Source organism: Momordica charantia (assembly GCF_013281855.1).
Source record: "Momordica charantia cultivar OHB3-1 chromosome 10 unlocalized genomic scaffold, Mcharantia_2.0 BLBB01000010.1, whole genome shotgun sequence".
Taxonomy (NCBI): Eukaryota; Viridiplantae; Streptophyta; class Magnoliopsida; order Cucurbitales; family Cucurbitaceae; genus Momordica; species Momordica charantia.
The window spans coordinates 20481461-20501444 of record NW_028275158.1 but is presented as its reverse complement, the minus strand read 5'-3'; the positions used below and the strand labels follow the sequence as shown (position 1 = coordinate 20501444).

The following is a 19984-nucleotide window of genomic DNA, read 5'->3' as shown; positions in this document are numbered from 1 at the left end:
TTCTGAGCTAGATCTTGCTACTGTAGTTTGCTTCTTAGAGCTTCATGATATGCAATTTGGTCCTAAGAAGATACATGAGCTTGAGGTACTTCTTCTTGTGTCATGACATCCTGCCCAATCTGCATCTGAAAAACCATAGAGATTTAGAGAACCATTTTTGTGAAAGATCAACCCATACCTGATGGTGCCTCTGATATATCTCAGAATTCTCTTGACAGCTTTCAGGTCCTTGTATCTTGGTTCTTGAAGCTTTTGACATACTTTATTTACAGCAAAAGTTATATTAGGTCTAGTTAGTGTTCAATATTGGAGGGAGCCCACGATGCTTCTAAATTCCTTCTGATCAACTAGATTGTTGTCCTCTATAGCTTCTGTGGTTGTTGCTGCAACTGGTGTGCTGAGATGAGATGCTTCTAACATTTTGGACTTTGTAAGAATATCTTCGACATACTTGGCTTGAGACAGTGTGATTCCTAGGGGTGTGTGAGTCACCCCAATTCCAAGAAAGTAGTGTAAGGTGCCAAGGTCTTTTATGTCATGCAGTTGCTGCATTGATTGTCCTGGCAATGAGTTTTTCCATGGCGTTTGTGTTTGTTCCTGTCATTATGATATCATCAACATAAATTAACATTAGAATAAGAGTTGAGTTATCTTTAAACACAAATAACGAGGGATCAGAGTATGGGCAAGTGAATCCTATATGTATGAAGGAGAAATTGTGAGAGCCTTTCAAACCATGCTCTCGGAGCTTGCTTAAGACCATATAAAGACCATATAAGGAACGATTAAGTTTGCAGACAAGGTGGGCCTTGTTAGGATGTTGGAAGCCTGGTGGTTGAGTCATGTATACATATTCCTTAAGGTATCCATGCAAGAATGCATTCTTGACATCAAGTTGTCTTAAAATCCATCCAAAATGGACTACTAAGGCAATGATCAATCAAATTGTTGTTGGCTTGGCGACAGGACTGAAGTCCTGTCTCGTCATAATTCACTCCTTCAACTTGAGAGTAGCCTTGAGCTACTAATCGGGCCTTGTATCTTTCAACACTTCCATCTTCTTTCAACTTTGTTTTGAAGATCCATTTTGAGCCGACAATGTTGATATTAGGAGGAGGAGTGACAAGTTCCCATGTGTGATTTTCCTTGAGTGCTTTCATTTCTTCTTCCATTGCCATTTTCCAATTGGGGAATTTTGAGTGCTGATTTGAAGCTCTTTGGCTCAGCTACCAAGGCTTGGCTGCACGATATTGACTTGGTGCTTTGTAATTCTTGATGTAGTTTAGGATCCAATTGTGGATTGTTGTAGAGCTTCCTCCTTGTTATCATAGGATGTGATGCATTCAGAATGGTTGAAGATGGTACTGTATGTTGCTCTTCATTTGATAAGGTTGAGGTTGTCAATTGATCAATTGTGTATGTTGCTCTTCATTTGATAAGGTTGAGGTTGTCAATTGATCAATTGTGGATGAGTCTGCAGTAGGAAAACACAAGTCAATGAAGAGATTTTCACTAATGTCTGGCAACTCACTTACGACAACTCACTTACTTGTGGGCTTAAATCAACTGCAAGTATGTCTGAGTGATTGACGACATTTTCTCCCACAGTTGCATCGTGCTGAGTATGTTTTGTTTCTGATTTAGTGTGTTGATCTTCCTCAATTGAGCATCCATCGGTCATTTCTTGTTGAGTTTAAGACTCTTCCAAGACTATAGTTTTCTTCCTAGGATTTGACTGGGCTGCACAATCCTTTTGAGCTTCATAGCTAACTTGCTTCTTGTGTGTTGATTCTGCTTTTGTATTTAACCATTCTTCATATCCTGTGAATTCAGAAACTACAAGATTTTGGAAACTACAAGATTTCTTCCAATATTGTTGTCAGTTTTGCTTTCTTCAAAAGGAAACACAATTTCATAAAAAACATGTCTAGAGATGTATATTCTATTTGTGGTCATGTCTAGACATCTATATCCTTTGTGGATAGGGCTATATCCAATGAACACACAAGGATAGGTTCTTTTGGAGAATTTGTCCTTGTTGTAATTCCTTAGATATGGAAAACACCTGCACCCAAAGACTCTTAATGAACTATAGTCGGGATCATTTCCAAAAAGCTTTGCAAACGGAGTTTTCATATCAATAACTTTGCTAGGCATTCTATTTATCAAGTAAACAACAGTTAAGAATGCTTCTGCCCAATATTTAGAGGGTACTTTTGATTGGAAAATAAGAGTTAAGCCGATTTCAACAATATGTCTATGTTTTCTCTCCGCTATTCCATTTTGTTGTGGTGTGTGAGGACAAGAAAATAAGTGTAAAATTCCATTTTGTTCAAGGAGATTTTTAAAGGCTACTAAAGATGTGAACTCTCCACCACCATCACTATGAAAAATTTTAATTTTTCTATCAAAGTGATTTTCAACCAGCTTTTGGAACTTAATGAAACATGCTAGAAAATCAGATTTTTTCTTTAGAGGATATAACCAAGAGTATCTAGAAAAGTCATCTACAAAGCTTACATAATACTTAAAACCTTGACAAGAGGATATAGGGGCTGGACCCCATAAGTCACAATGGATCTTTTGTAAAGGAAAAATCGAAGTATTATTGCTATAATTAAAAGGCAATCTACAACTCTTGCCTAATTTGCATGAAACACAAACGAATCATCCTTTTTCCAGCTAGATATATCAAGATACTGATATTTATTTAAGAAGTTCAAGGTAATATCATTTGGATGCCCCATTCTCTGGTGCCAAATGGAGTAAGTAGCCTTATTTGTACTTGTCATAGCTGCAAAAGCCTTGTAAGCCTCTTGATTTTGTTCAATCAGAGCATAAAGCCCTTCTTGTTTAGCTCCCTTGCCTTTGTTCTTAATAACAAAACCATCAGAGTTAAAAGAGAGAGCAATCATTTTCCGTAGTTAGTTTGCTGATAGATAGTAGGTTTTTCTTAATTTTTGGAACAACTAATACATTGTTAAGATGCAACTTGTTTTAATTTTTGGAACAACTAATACATTGTTAAGATGCAACTTGTTTTCTCCAGTATTTAGTGAGCAATTGCCTATATGGATAATATCTAATCCTTTGCCATCTCCTATGTATAATTTTTCATTGCCAAAATATGATTTGATATTAGAGAGCTTACCAGTATTGCTAACTACATGGGTCGAGGCTCCAGAGTCTGCAAACATAGTAGGATCTGTGGCTATACTTACATTGAATGAGATTGCAGCAAAGGCTTTCGGCATCTCTTCACTTTGATAAGAGTGATCAAATCTGTTCCAGCATTGAAGGGCTGTATGATTGTACTTCCCACATATCTGAGATTGCACATTTCCTTCTTTGGCACTTAGATTTGAAGTTTTTTGTTGCGTTGATTCCGAAAAATGTCTTTGAGGGGATAGATTTGTTGCTTGTTGAGGAGTAATGTTTGGACTTCTGCCTTGAAAACTTCCTCTTCCTTTTTGATTATAATTTCGTCCTCTGCCTCTAGACCTCCCCCTTTGAGTGTAGAAAGCTAGATTTTGATCAACATGAGAGGATTTTTCTTCATCTATTTCAGATACCAACTGAAGTTCATGATTTCTCAACGATTGAACAAATTGATTATAGGTAGGATATGGAGCTCTGGATAACATTGCTACTCTAAAGTCCTTATATTTGTTACCTAAGCCCCTTGCCAAGTGAAATATCTTTGTTGTTTCATCTAAGGGCTTCTTCATTGCCGATAATTTGTCAGTGAGGGCCTTGAATTTCTTCAAATATTCTTCAAGGTTGAGATTCCCCTTTCTTCAAGTTGAGTAACGCCTCGTTGAGATGAATCTCGTTTTCTTTGGTCATTGTGAGAAGTTGCTCCTCTAATGATCTCCACACTTGATAGGCAGTTTCTGTGTTTTCAATCATGCTCAACACATCTTCATTGATAGTTCCTAAAAGCCACGAAGTCCGGAGACCATCATTGTTTATCCACATGGTATATTGTCTTCCTTGCTGCTTCCAACATGTTCTTCTGGTGGCTGATCATCAGTAAGATGTTGCTCCATTCCCATAGTTCTAATGAGGGGCAGGATCTGAGATTTCCATAGAAGATAGTTGTTGGAATTGAGCTTAATAGAAATGAGGCTCGAGCATTGATGAAATAGTTGAATAGTAAGACTATTTTCTGTTTTGGCCATTTTGAAATCCAAAGCTAAAGATTGATTAGAACTTTTCTCGTGTAATCGTAGGCTCTGATACCAAGAAAGAATTCAAAATTAAAGTTTTAGCTTGTTGGACAAATCAAATGACAGTGGGCTGATATTTTCCCTTGTGTGTTTTCATCAAGCACCCAAAATGTCAACTAAATACTGATTACACGAGAAAATAAAAAAGGAAAACAACGGCTACTAAGGACACATATAGAAGGAATTGAAAAAAGACAAGAAAGGAAAGAGCATTCATTATAATGAATGCCGAAAAGATATTGTCAGTGTACCAAAAATAGAAGATTGAGAAGGAGAAGCAATCTGCTGCTAGTCTGTCACGAGACTCTGATCTGTACAGGTTGGAAATTTCTTTTCACGTTGAAGGCAAGAATGAGGAAGATTTCATTGGAGAGAGATTCAAGGAAAAGAATCAATTCCAAAGGATCTCAAGCTATGTTGGGGTAGAGTATGGTCAGACATTTGTCTCTTCCTCGACGAGAGTTTTTGGTAGGGTCGTTTCTAATTTTACAAAAACCAAACTCTAAATAACTTATTTTACCAATAAAACAACATCTATCCAACTAGATACAATTTTACAGCTAACTACTACTAAATCTACCTCATTCAACAAATACAATTAATAACAAACATTTCATTCAAATAACATTCAAACACAATCCTCAACTACTACTAAATCTACCTCATTCAACAAATACAATTAATAACAAACATTTCATTCAAATAACATTCAAACACAATCCTCAAACGATAGGAAGGGATGGAGGGAGAAAATAAAGGAGGAAGAGGAAGGGAAAGAGAAAATAGTGGAGGAGAGACGAAATAACGAACGGAAGACATCTATGTCAAGGATCAAATGAAGCAAAAAGTAACACTTTCATATCAATTGAATTGAAACAAATGTGATATATACATACAAACCAATGGAGATCGCAGCAACATTGAAACATAATACTCTGATAATACTCCAACAATATGAGCGGAAGGACGGAGAAGGAGAAACAGAGAGAGGAGGTAGAAAGGAGTTATGGAGGGAGGAAGAGAAATGAGAAAAACTAAAAATACACCCCTACGCCTTGTATAAGTAAGAAAACTGTAAATAAAATTCTAACCAAATACATCACTAAAAAATGTTCAATTAAACCAGCATTAAAATACGATGCTCCAATCCAATAATTGGTGTTGAAATTAAAATGTAGGAGGGGAACTGCAAGGGGAGGAACATATTTGCAACAAAACAAAACAACATTCAAAATACAAACTTAAAAAAAAAAAAAAACTATCATAATACTACAATGCCCCTTGCATCAATCTTGTTACCTTCACATTATTTCGAAATGGCATTGCAATTTTTGAAGAATAACAAAAACAGTCAATAACAAAGCTAAAAGATCCTAGTTATTGACTATATCAAAGCCACCTCCTCTACTCTATAAATAATAATCGTAGATATGGTCAACATCAACATCAATAGATATATACTAGAACAATAAATGGAGAAAAGTATTTATGTATTTCTCATCCAAATAAGTAAACTGTGTAAAGACTAAGTGCATGCATAAAAGTTTTGTAGAGGAGGAAGAGAAGTGGAAAGAGAGGGGGGAGTGGGAAGGAGAAAAGAGAGAGAGGAGAGGGGGAGGGACAGAGAGGAGGGAGGGAGAAATAGAGAGGGAGATAGAGGAGAGATGAAACGAAGAAGGTAAAGAGAGAAAGTACACGCGTAAAAGTTCTGGAACTCCCCATCGCAACTTATGAAAAATAACAAAAACAATCAATTTTTAAGAAGAAACAGAAACATGAAGCTAGAAGACACCTTGACCAAATAGAGAATAGCTCGGTTGCTATTTTATAAAATAGTAGCCTTTTCTAATGGCTAGTTTTTAGTTGCCGAGACCCTTCTCCTATAAATATAGGTTTGTAATCCCTTTTGATGGTTGTTGAATAATACTATCATGCACCAGGAGATAGGTATTAAAATAATGGAGGAAAATAATCATATAATTATCAGCTAAAACTAAAAATAGAAGCAGGGAGACACAATTCTAACGCAAACAAATCCTCCAAACCAAATAACATTGAAACACAATACTCCAATATACCTAGATAATAGGGATGGAAGGAGGGAGACAAGTGATGAAGGGAGGAGTATAGAGAACAATAATTGGAGAAAACTAAAAATACAAACCTCGTATAAAGAAGAAAACAGTAAATAAATTCCTAACCAAATACAATCAATAACAAATGAAAGAGAGATAGAGGAGAGAGGAAATGAAGGAGAGAAGAATGGAAAGGAGGGAGGGAGATAGAGGAGAGAGGAAATGAAGGAGGGGAAATGCAAGGGAGGAAAATATTTGCCAACAAAAAAATAAATAAATAAACATCCAAAAGTCAAGAAGCTAAAGAGATCAAAAACATATTTGCCATCATAATACTACATAGTTACCTTCGCATTGTTTCGAAATTGACCCTTTCATTTTATGAAAAATAACAGAAATAGTCGGGAACAATGCTAAGAGAGTTGTTGACTCTATAAAGGCCAACTACTCAGTAAATAATAATCGTAGTTATAGTCAACATCAGTGGATATATACTCAAACTATAGGAAGAGATGGAGGGAGAAAAAATGGAAGAGGAAGGGAAAGAGAAAATAGTGGAGGAGAGACGAAATAACGAACAGAAGACATCCATGTCAAGGATCAATGAAGCAAAAAGTAACACTTTCATATCAATTGAATTGAAACAAATGTGATATATACTTACAAACAAATGGAGATCGCAATATTCTAACAGAAACAAATCCTCCTAACCAAGAAACATAATACTCCGATAATACTCCAACAATATGAATGGAAGGATGGAGGAGGAGAGACGGAGAGAGGAGGTAGAAAGGAGAGATGGAGGAGGAAGAGAGAGAACAATAAATGAGAAAAACCAAAAATACACCCCTACGCCTTGTATATAAGTAAGAAAACTGTAAATAAAATTCTAACCAAATACATCACTAACAAATGTTCAATTAAACTAGCATTGAAATACAATGCTCCAGTCCAATAATTGGTGGGAGGAAGGGGAGAGAATAATGGAAATGAGGGAGGGAGGAGATAGAGAAGAGAGGAAAAAGTTTAGGAGGGGAACTGCAAGGGGAGGAACATATTTTCAACAAAACAAAATAACATTCAAAAGTCAACAAACTAAAAAAAAAAAAAAATCTATCATAATACTACAATGCCCCTTGCATCAATCTTGTTACTTTCACATTATTTCAAAATTGACCATTGCAATTTTTGAAGAATAACAAAAACAGTAAGTAACAAAGCTAAAAGATCCTAGTTTTTGACTATATCAAAGCCAACTCTACTCTATAAATAATAATCGTAGATATAGTCAACATCAACATCAATGGATGTATACTAGAACAATAAATGGAGAAAAGTATTCATGTATGAGGGGGAGTGGGAAGGAGAAAAGAGAGAGAGGAGAGGGAGAGGGACAGAGAGGAGGGAGGGAGAAATAGAGATGGAGATAGAGGAGAGATGAAATGAAGAGAAGGTAAAGAGAGAAAGTACAAGCATAAAAATTCTGGAACTCCCCATCGCAACTTATGAAAAATAACAAAAACAATCAATTATTAAGAAGAAACAGAAAAACATCAACTATTAAGAAGAAACAGAAACATGAAGCTAGAAGACACCTTGACCAAATAGAGAATAGCTCGGTTGCTATTTTATAAAATAGTAGCCTTTTCTAATGGCTAGTTTTTAGTTGCCGAGACCCATCTCCTGTAAATACAGGTTTGTAATCCCTTTTGATGGCTGTTGAATAATACTATCATGCACCAGGAGATAGGTATTAAAATAATAAATGGAGGAAAATAATCATATAATTATCATCTAAAACTAAAAATACAAGCAGGGAGACACAATTATAACCCAAACAAATCCTCCAAACCAAAAAACATTGAAACACAATACTCCAATATACCTAGATAATAGGGATGGAGGAAGGAGGGAGACGAGTGATGAAGGGAGGAATAGAGAGAACAATAATTGGAGAAAACTAAAAATACAAACCTCGTATAAAGAAGAAAACAGTAAATAAATTCCTAACCAAATACAATCAATAAAAAATGTTCAATTAAAAAACATTGAAACACAATACTCCACTCCAATAATTGGTATTGGTATTGGAATTGGGAGGGAGGGAGACAGAGGAGAGAAGAAATGAACGATAGAAGAATGGAAAGGAGGGAAGGAGATAGAGGAGAGAGGAAACGAAGGAGGGGAAATGCAAGGGAGGAACATATTTGCCAACAAAAAAAATAAACATCCAAAAGTCAGGAACAAAGCTAAAAGATCCTAGTTGTTGACTATATAAAGGCCAACTACTCAGTAAATGAAAATCGTAGTTATAGTCAACATCAGTGGATATATACTAGAACATTAAATGGAGCAAAATATTTGTTTATTTCTCATTCAAAACTAAAGAAATAGGCCTTATTTGTAAGCAAACTGTAAACACCTAATCAAAGAACCTAACAACTACTAAATCTATCTAATCCAATAAATACAATTAGTAATAGGGAGGGAGAGAGCTGGAAAGGAAGAAGAGAGGTGGAAAGAGAGAGATGGAGCACGAAGGAGGAGAGAGGAGAGAGGAAGGGAGATGGAAAGAGAGGAAACAGGGGAAGGAGGGAAAAGCAGGGAGAAACGGGGGTAGAGTAGAGAGGAAATGAAGGAGGAGAAGAGAGACAACACGATGACTAAGTGCATGCATAAAAGTTTTGAAACTTTCCCATTGCAACTGATGATGAATAACAAAAACAATCAACTATTAAGAAGAAACAAAGAAAAAGAAGCGACAATACACCTTTACCAAAAAGAGAATAACGCTGCTATTGAAAGAGCCTTCGGCAAGATACCTTTACCACCCACTAACAAGCAATGAACAGACCAACCACAAATAGAGAGAGGAGATAGGTATTAGAATTATAAATGGAGAAAAATATTCATATAATTCTCATCTAAAACAGAAAAAATAGAAGCCTTGAATAATAATCACAACCAACTAAACGACGCAATTCTAACCAAAACAAATCCTTATAACCAAATAACATTGAAACACAATGCTCCGATTATACTCGGATCATAGGAATGGAAGGAGAAAGAAGGAGAGAGTAGGGAGAAAGAGGGATCGAGAAAGGCTGGAGAAGGATAAGGAAACAAAGACGGGGGCAAGAGATAAAGAGAAAGGGAGGAACGAAGATAGAGAGGAGATAGGGAAGGTGGAAGAGAGCTACCAGTATTCCATGCACAAATATAATGATTCTAAAACATAAATTATGTAAAATGAACATGCATGCAAAAAAAAAAAAAAATACACAAGTCTTTTAATAATCACACCCAACTAAGACACAATTCTAACTCAAACAAATCCTTATAACCATCAAAACACAATACTCTGATTATAGGAATGGAAGGAGAGAGAAGGGAGAAAGGAGGGAGAGAGGCCGAAAGAGAGGGAGAAGGATAAGGAAAGAAAGACGTTGTAACAACCGAAAAAATATATATAAATATATATATTTAAATTATTATTATTTTTTAGTTGTTTTCTTTTATTTTCTCAAAGATAAACCTTTTTGGTTTAGAAATTATTTTTTAGAAATTATTTTTGAAAGATAATTTGTTCTTAGAATTTGAAAAAAAATAAAAAGAAAGAGTTTTATTAAATCTTTATCTTTTTATTATCCTTTTTAAATAAGGATTCATTAGGATTTGTTATAAAAGCCCTTAAACGCTAGGTTTTATTTTCTTAAACTGTTAGACCTAGTTTTCTCTCAAAGAGAAAATAGAAAAGAAAAGAAGAAGAGTTTGGTATTTTCTCTCAAAGATCGGTAAGATTTTCTTCTCATTGTTTTAGTTTTATTTTTCTTGATTTGTAGTTCTTTAATTCAGTTTATTGGGAAAAGTTTTGAGGTCTTTGTTTTTAGAATAAAAGATTTTAAGGACTTTTTATCCTAAATTTTTTCAGAATTTTTAGTTTGAATCTTTTTGTTTATAAGACTGTTTTTGGGCTATTTTGAGGCTCTTTTTACATAAAAAGTTTACCTATTTGTATCCTATAAATTATAGTTTGTTGTTATGATTTTTACATGAAAAATTATATGTTTTGACCAAATTTTAAAGGTTTTCTATAAAGCTTTCAGATCTGATTTTTCTATAAAAATCAATAAATTGTTAATTGTTTTATGGAAAATTCTTGGAAGTTTTATTTTATAAAACATAAAATTTTTCAGATTTAAAATCCCCAAATTTTCAATTGTTTAGAAGGTTTTTAAGCTGGTTTTATTGAGAAACTTTTTGTAAATTTAGTTCGTATTGATTTATATCGATTATTCTAATTTTAAAATTTGTTATTGTTGAATTTAGAGGCTTTTTAACCTAGTTTTCAGATCTGGGTTTGTAGCCCCAAATCCATACTTTCCTAATTATTTTGCATAAAAAAAGTGTTTTGAATTGGAAAATTGAGTAGATAAGATTTGGGTTAGTAATTGGTTGAATTTTAAATCCTTGGTCAGGATTTAAGAATTGATTTTGGATGTTGGTTGTTTCTAGGCCTCTAAGTTGACAACTACAAAGGAAGAAGTTAATTAGATTCGTAGGATTTCTGAAAGAGGTAAGTAATTTATCATATCCCTTCGAAAAGTGTTGTAAGTAATTTGTCATATCCCTTCGAAAAAGTATTGTAAGTAATTTACCATATCCCTTCGAAAAGTGTTGTAAGTGATTTGTCGTATTTCAAAAACTAAAATGTATTTTGGATTTGATAGGAAGATTTGAAATTGATATCTTGCATATGAAATTGAAGTTTTATTATGGATTTGAAAACTAATTTGGCAATTGAAATTATGTTTATTTGCAAAGTATTTGAAGTATTGTTAAATGATTTGATAAAGTTTTGTTTAGATATATTTAAAGGTTTGAAATTGATATTTTGTTTATTTGTGAAATATTTGAAATCACGTTTTGGAGGATTGATAAAGTTTGTTTTAAATTATTTCAATGTTTTGAATTAATTTAATATTGAAAGTAAGTATTTGTTTTGCATTTTATTTGAAAGAGTATTTGTTTTGCATTTTATTTGAAAGATATTTTGACTGATTTCATAGGCTGCCATGATTTTTGTTTTGATGAATGTTTTGCTTATTTGGGGTAGTAGCCTAATTTAGAATTGATGGATTTCTGTTCTGGCTTATTTGTGGGAAGACACTTTTGTGGTTTGGCATTCCTTGGGAATGAAGATTCATGTGTGTGTTATTCACTCACATGGCCTCACACTTAAGTAACTCTGTTCTGGTCGATATTATTTCGACAACTCTGTTCTGGTCGATATTGTTTCGACAATTTTGTTCTGGTCGATATTAATTCGACAACTCTGATAGAAGCTTCTGATTGATTTGGCGTTACCGACGGGTAACCACATATGTTCTGTAGGCTACCCAAATAATGCAACCTTCCACTCTGATTTTGAAAGTATGAATGAATGTAAGATTGTTTTGAATGTTTGAATGATTTAGTTATTCGAAAGTTTGAAAGTTGTACCAAATGTTTTAGAAGGAACTTTGAAAGTTTTGATTGGAAGAAAGTTTGTTTTGAAGGATTTTGAGTTTGATCAAATGAAAGTTTATTTTGAATGAATGAAAGTTTGTTTTGATTGACTGAAAATTTCACCTTTATTTGAAGACTTTGTTTCTGAAAATTTAGTTTGTTTTGAAAGTTTTGAAAATTGTATTAAATATTTTAAAGGACTTTAAAAGTTTTGATCTGTTCGTATTTTTGTTTACGAATGTTTTGAAAGGAAAATGAATTTTGAAATTCGATATGGAAATTGCTTATTGAGTATTTTTGTACTCATTTTTTGTTTTCCTAAATGTTTTTCAGATGAAGGATTGAATGATCGTTCTGGTAGAAGGTGAAGTTTAGCATATTGGCATGAGTTTGAAAGTCATCCTCCTATTTAGTTAAGTTAGTTTATAAAAATTCTGTAAAGAAATTGCTTCCGCTGAATAATTTTAGTTCTTAAGGTTTCTTGAAAGTTACGTTTCCGCCTTTGGTCAGAATGACCGTATTAGAAAATACGGGTTGTTACAGACGTGGGCATGGAGGTAAAGAGAATGGGAAGGGTGGAAGAGAGCTACTGGTATTCCATGCACAAACATAGTGGTTCTAAAACATAAATTATGTAAAACTTCCATGCATGCAAAATCAATTAGAAGTTTGAGAGCTTACCAAGGTCTGCAAATGAGGATCAAAACCAGGTTTTGGCCACTGAATTGTGAAAAACCCCTTGATCTGGATGATTGAAGGAAATATATCTTTGTGGCAACATAATCTACCACGTTCTAGTCGTCCTTAGAAGTTGGATTCCTAGATATTTAATGAAAGAATGAGATGGAAATCATTAACATGTATGCATATTCATTGCTTTAGAAAGGATAACTAGCACCTACACTATACTCAAATTGATCCATATTTAATAAAAAAGGATATGATGAGAGATAAAATTTTGAAAACCACAAAAAATTAAAAATTAAAAAGGGTACATGGAAGGCATTTAACTAGTCCATGAAAACCACACGGTCAACTGGAATTCTCTGACCAATATGAATACCAGAAAACCACAAAATGTGATCAAGTTCTGTTTTGAGAAAAAGAAAGCACTTACTTCTCTTAGGATAGTGCCATCCAAATATGCCCTAATTGCATATAAACAGAATTGCATCCCTTCAGTGCCTTCTCAAGAGCTATCAATTCAGCCTGACCTGCCTGTAGTGGTACAAAAAATATTGTAGCTAGACTAAAGAGCTTTTGTACAAAAATACAGATGGGCATTTCAAATATATGAAAAACTGCAATTATTTATAAATGAATATTAGTTTATGGGTAGTAACAGAAAATAATAAATCCAGTGATATACAAGAAACTAAGAAAGAAAGAAAGCAAGCCAGAAAAAAAAAATTAATTGTTGGTTGTGAAGAGAATCAATATTTTAAAAGTTTTCACAGACCTCGAGAGAACCATGCGAAAAAGCACACAGAATTTTTCCAATTAATTTATTATTATTATTTATTAGAAAAAAAAACTCTTTGTTAATCTTGAAAAAGGTAAAGCACCATCTTTTTGAACGAAGCTGCAGCACAGAACAGAACAGAACAAAACAGAGCAATATCCACTTTCCTTACAAAACTATTTGATTGCTAAATCAAAGCAGGAGAGAAAAATTTAGTATCGACCTGAAACCGCAAACTCTTTGTTGCGGGGCAGGGTAAGGCTAGAAATTATGATAGATTTGAAGCAGAGCAAGAGCAAAAAAAACAGAGAGAAATGGCAAAAGGAAAAATCAAAGAGGAAGAGAAAGTAGGAATCTGATGGTGTATGCCTAATTGAATTCATGAAATATGTAATAAAGAAGTAAAAAATTATTCCACAACTCCTAAAACATTTTAAGCTATCTCAAGGGGTTATGATCCTACATGCCATTGACGAGTAAGCCAATAACCAAATCTCAACCATTTAAAGAACCTAAATTCGGATAATAATACGTTAATGAATTGAATAATATGAAATCAAAGACTCAAGTTTATAAATCAATAGAGTCTGCCTTGTTTGGGAAAATAACAAAACAGAAAGTGCTCAATTCATAACCTATGGTGCAATGCCGACAAAGTGAACAGAAAGAATATAGCACACAGAATGTAGCAAGGCTTCCCAAATGTTTCTAAGAACAAGCCAAAGTTCTTAAAATCAGGACACTTTCAAAACAATACCTGCCAGAGCCCAGCCAAACTTGAGTTGCTCCACCTCCTCCATCATATCAATAATGTAATTGATAAGTAATCTTCCTCATTTAGCTGGACAAAATTTCCCAAAGATCGACTTCCTTATTTCTAGGAAGTAGAGTGAAAAAGTAAGAGATGGTGGGAAGAAAATAAATAAAACTAAATCAACAAAGGATGATAGTAGTAAGAAAAACCTCATTATCAAATTTGACCATAAATATGGCAATTGGGATAAGTCTATCCATCTCAGCAGCAGAGTACCCCCGATTATCTGTGTCAAATATATAGGAATATAAGTTCTTCAACTGTTGTTCCTTCTAACTCAAACAAGGTACCTCCCTTCCAAAATCAGTCTTGAGAGGCATACAACTTTTATAATTAAATAAAAGTAAAAAAAATGTTCACAAACTGCCCCCAAACATTATGGAAAAGGGAAAAAAAAATACCAAAGCTTAAGTTCCACCTCTCTTGCAGTTCCAGCAGGAATCATGGTATTCTATCCTTTAGTGCCTTCTCGAGAGCTATCAATTCATCCTGTCCTGCCTGTAGTGGTACCAACATAGCTTCGTTATTAACTTAAATCAGGGGGCTTTTATAAGGTATTCAAGGTTCTTTAAGGTTTAGCCTCATGTTTTATTTAGTCCAACTCTATAGTTTAATGGTAACTATTAAATTGTAAATGTTTATTTATTGTTTCAATAACAATAAAATAAAAATAAAAGCGAATTATCAGTCCCATTAGTAAAGTATATCATCATTTTAATAGGTAACTAGAATTTCATTGATGAAAGAAAAACTTACAAAGAGAGAGATGAAATCAAATCTGAAATCCGGCTGGCTTAAAACAAATCTATCGTGAGAACTTTGCCAAACCTTTGTAAAAGTAAACAACTGCCTGTACTATTTCATTCGTTGATATAAAATCTGCAGCCAGGTTGTGATCGTTAATGTTCCTAACTGACCTGATTATAAAGCAAATGCCAACTGCATAGCACCTCTCATGAGCCGTCCTTCAAATATAGACACGAAAACATAAAAACTCAGACCCAACATTTAAATTTTACCTCGTTTCAGCAACTTAATGAATTCATACCAACATAAAGGAAGATCAAAATCTCTTAAATGAAAGGTAATGTCGCAAAAGTACGGCTGCCAGTATCAATACATCACAAACAATTCAGTTGAAGAAAAGCTTTGAAATTACATTATTACTTCAACAATGTGGTTTCAAACGATACTACAAGAAAGAATTAACATACCAGTTTAACTACAAAATTATCGCTCGAATCAAGTGTAGCGAGACGTTCCAATAACTCAAAAGAATTAGAATTAAAAAAAAAATTAGAGAGGAACAAAATTTCAAATGTTCGAAAGAGAAAAATTAATAAGTGAGAAATTTTTAGATAGAGGAAAAAGTTAGAAAGTAGAAAATAAGTAAAAAGTGAGAAATTTAGACCCAAAAAACTTTTAAATGATGAAAATTTTAGAGATAAGAAAAAACAAAAAAGAAAAAGAAAAAAATTAGAAAGAAAAAGGTCAAGGGGGAAGTTTTAGAGGGAAAAGAAACAAAAATTTCAAGAGAAATAAGGAATAGGTAAAAACTATGAAAAAGGGAATTTTAGAGAAAAAGTAAAAAATGAAAGAATTTAAAAAGAAAAAAGAGTTAGATAAAAGGGGACAAAAATTTTAGAATTAACAAAAAAATTAGAAGTAAAGATTATTTAAGGGAGAGAAACTAAGTTTGAAAAGTGAAAGATAGAAAATAAAGTTAAGTGGAAAAATCTAGAAATAGAAAGAGGTTGGAAAATAATAATTGTTTTACCCTTGTATTCGACTGAAAGAGTCAATTTAATTTAAACTTAAACCTTTAATTTCATCAAAAACTTAAAACCTGAAAAAGTAGTGTTTTTTACCTCCGTGATTTTGTTGCTAAGTTATAGTATTTTCAATGTTGGGTTTTGACATTTTTGTAGTTTGATTTTGGGTGTTTTTTTTTTCTGGTCCAAGTTAAATAGTTTTTCAAGTTTAAGTCTTAATTTGATGAAATAAGTTTAAGGAAAAAAACAATTCACCCATCAAGTAAGAGGTAAGAAAATGATGTCCCCCCAAAAAAGAAGTTGAAGAGAAAAAAGTTAGAGAGAAAAAAAGGTTTACATACAAAAAGTTAAAAAATGAGAGAGCATTGTTCTAAATGAAAAGGAAAAAAACTAGACAATAAATAATTAAAAAGTGAGAAAATAATAGAAATACTTAAAAAAAAAAAATACTTTTTCTTTTTACCCCTGTAGTTGACTGGGTGACTCAGTGAAATTTAAACTTAAACCTTTAATTTCATCAAATAACTTAATACTTGAAAAAGTGATGTTTTTCACCTACTTGATTTTGTTGCTATGTTCTAGTGTTTTCAATGTTGGGTTTGGACGTTTTTGTTGTTTGATTTTGAGTGTTTTCTTTTTCTTCTTATTTTTTTCATTTTTTTGTTGATGTTATATAATTTCTCAAGTTTTAGTCTTAATTTGATGAAATAAGTTTAAGGTAAGAAAATTAACTCTCCTGACAAGTACGAGGTAAGAAAATGACATTTTTAGAGATAAAATCTATAATACAAGAAAGTTAAAAAGGTTTTTTAAAAAAAAAAAAAAGAAAGTTAAAAAGGTGAGAAGATTTTTCAAAGAGAGGAAGAATGTTAGAAAAAAATTTAAGAGAGAAAAAATTCATAAATAGATAGAGGAAAAAAACTTAGATTGGAAAAAAAAAAGTAAAAAAAAAAGAGAGAGAGAGAGAAAATTTTGAGGTAAAAAATTATAAATAAGATGGTCAAAAATTTTATAGATAAAAGATATTTTAGAGAGAAAAAAACAGTTAAAAAGGTTTACAGACCAATTTTAGAGAGAAAAGTTAGGTAAGAGATTAAAATATTGCGTATAGAAAAGGAGAGAAAAATATAGAGATAGGAAAAAATATGTTAAAAAGTAAGAAAATAAATGAGAGATGGGGAATTTTGAAAAAGTGAGATAAAGAAAGTTGAAAATTGAAAAAAAAAATAAAAAGGAAAAACCTTAAAATGTGTGAAAATTTTAGAAATAGAAAAAAAAATTGAGAGAGACCATTTTAAAAGTGAAAAATTCTAAATTTAGAAAGTGAATAAAAAAATTTGTTGGTGTTAAATTAAAGAAAAAGATTGAAAATAATATTAAAGTTAGAAATTATAATAATAACAAAAATAATAAAAGTAATAATAGAAAACTAGGGGCAGAAATGAACAAATATCTGTATCCATGATTGTAGCCCAAAAGGTTTGTGTTTCAGCACAGAATCATTTGAAACATCAGGTTCATTCATCCAACGCTCATAGGCACAAAAAAATACAGATCATTAAACTTGAGTTTACCAGCAAATTATTCCAATCCACACCAATATGCTGAACTGAGAACATTTATACTAACCTGGCGAAGGAAAAATTTATCAGATAAAGATCTGGGTCAGCAACCTCAAAAGCAAACCTGTGGCGAGCACATCAGCCGAAATTTCCATTTCCTGAAATAAATTTAGCAATTATTCACTAAATTGCATTCGTTAGGTTGCTATAAATTCCCAACAGTCCTGGTGTTACACGGAAGGCAGTTAACTAGTAAATGAAAACTATATAGTCAGCTTGAATTCTCTTACCAATATGAATACCAAATAAACAAAATGATCAAGTTATGTTTTGAGAAAAAGACGACACTTACATCTCTAAGGATAGCACAATCCAAATATGCCTTTGTATGAACATGAAAAGGCCATCTGAGAGGTCAATCACAAGTCACAACGTATCTGAATAGTGCAGAGTGTTAGACCCTGAAAAGAACAGCCTCTCATATACTAGAGCTTGTTTAGAAGAATACAGATTGTATACAATATGATGATCTATGTCAATGGGAATTCAGTTAAAAAATACGAGGTCAAGTGCAAAGGGAGTCGAAAACTTTGATATGTAGTCTAGTCTCAAAGAGGAAATAAATTATACTTATAAATCAAATTCTTTCAAGGATGTGAATTACTCAACAAATTAAAATGGAACTTACAGAAAATGCATTGTATACAATATGATGCTCCATGTCATTGAGCTTACCTGTCTCAAGGGAGGATGACCTGTGAGAAGGAGAGCTGGCTTTCAGCAACTCTGATAGGTTGAAACTAATATGGACGTTTTTGAAGCAGTTAGCTCTTGCTCCAGTTTATCAGGACCTATATACTCCCTGCTTGCATTTCTTCAGCCAATGCTTTCAATTGAATGTAGTTTTACAAAGTTCAATTAAATTAGATAAAAGAAGCAAACAAATGGACACCTTATCCATAGATTAGATATATTGCTCGACTTAGAAAAGTGCAGCACAGAAACATACCTTACAGGCAGATTCTAAATGAAGAAGGTATTTGCCAAAATCTAACTTTGACATATATATGGAAGGAGTTTTTTGTTTTGTTCCATGTCCGGCTCGTGTCATTTCTCTTATACATGCTTCTTGGACGGACAAAATCTAACTCTGCTACATATGTGGTAGAAGACTTTAAAATAAATAATACGACACCCTATTAACATCAAACTGACATCATATAGTATGCTTAAAAGTCCCAATTAAAGCGTCTATATCTCCCACATCTTATGTCCAGAATAGATTGATACGTTCAGTCATAGCCTGCTCGCTCTTCCATGCTTCTTCATAACAAGGTTTTTAATATGCATATTTTACGTGTTTTGCATCATGTGAGATAGAAAAAAAGTAAAAGAAACTGTACCTGATTCAACTTTGGGATATTCCCACCTGTTTTGCTCTCTTTCTCGGCCGATTTTCGAGTCAGAAAGAGTTGCTCATCAGGACTATTTGTTTGGGCATAGTTAATGGGAGAATATCAAACACCTTGAGAGGTTTTTTCATTTGGCGCAAATCCCAAACCTGAGAAAATCGTTAATAAGTAGGAGGGAAGTTTCCAAACAAACAATTGAAGAAACAAGTGACATTGAACATCGTCCGAATATACCTTCAGCGAACCATCAAAGCTTCTGAAGCACGGACACGGTGATATCACCCGAATGATTATTTTCATTTTTCAACATGTATTTCAGGCCTGCTTCCCCATCCAGGACAGGATTAAGGGACCATATCTGCTAAAAACATACGAAGTAATAATCAAGATGTTAATGCATGATTTCAAAGCGAATTTAAGTTGAAAAAATGAGCAGAACTAGTCAAAATGCAGGGAAACTATGCGATCGAAACATTCCCGTTTCTACACTTACTTGGAGTAGCTTTATAATCGCCGCCGCGCGAGCAGAAATCAGAAATCGAAGCAATTAGAAAACGGAGAAAGTAATTTGACGATGATTCCAGCGAAAACATGGATCGGAAGAGATTTACCTTTTTCACCGGTCGTGGCCGCCGGACTGCACTCTGGTTATCGAAATCTTCGGCCAATATCGCCCTGATGATTGTCCACAGAAAGTTACAGAATCTCGATGGATTAATCGTTGAGCCACAGCATTACATTACATTACAATAATAGAGCACTAGAATGAATGGAAGCGCAAGCAAACAAGCACAGAACAGAAGAGGAGATTGTGTATTTTCGCAGTGCATGCGAGGTTGAAGAACAGAACAGAAGATGCTGCAATTGCCATTACACGAAGCTCTACGTACCTGGTGGTGGTGGATCGGAAACTGAAAAAAAAAACTCTCCAATTCGAAGCTTTGATCAGAAATGGCTTCGGAAGGAAGTAATTGGAGTGTTGGCCAAGAAGAAGAATAAATAGAAAGAGAGATCACAGTTCACAACGGTACTTTTCAGATATTTTCAGAGTTTGAGTTTTGTTTTGGCAATTTCAAAATTTTTTAAAAAAATAACGGAAAATTGCTTCCTCCCGTCCCTCCACGTCCACGCACACGCGCCATTATAAATT

The 19984-nt window shown here is 33.4% G+C and overlaps 1 long non-coding RNA gene across 14 annotated transcripts; it reads right to left on the bottom strand.

Annotated features, from left to right (window-relative positions):
* Positions 1–549: 549 nt before the first annotated feature.
* On the bottom strand, positions 550–19878 carry LOC111021367 (uncharacterized). Of its 14 annotated transcripts, none has more exons than XR_015788260.1 (16): positions 19725–19878; positions 19328–19509; positions 19069–19192; positions 18826–18983; positions 18432–18572; positions 18158–18308; positions 17775–17859; positions 17490–17580; positions 14845–15053; positions 14490–14586; positions 14238–14314; positions 14032–14151; positions 12930–13030; positions 12494–12631; positions 1550–4076; positions 556–1474 (listed from the first exon to the last, which is right to left on the bottom strand). It is a non-coding gene; the product is annotated as an uncharacterized LOC111021367 (long non-coding RNA). The 14 variants fall into 14 exon arrangements; XR_015788263.1 differs by having other exon boundaries at positions 556–1821; positions 3152–4076; XR_015788265.1 differs by having other exon boundaries at positions 556–1821; positions 3222–4076.
* Between the last annotated feature and the right edge of the window lie 106 nt (positions 19879–19984).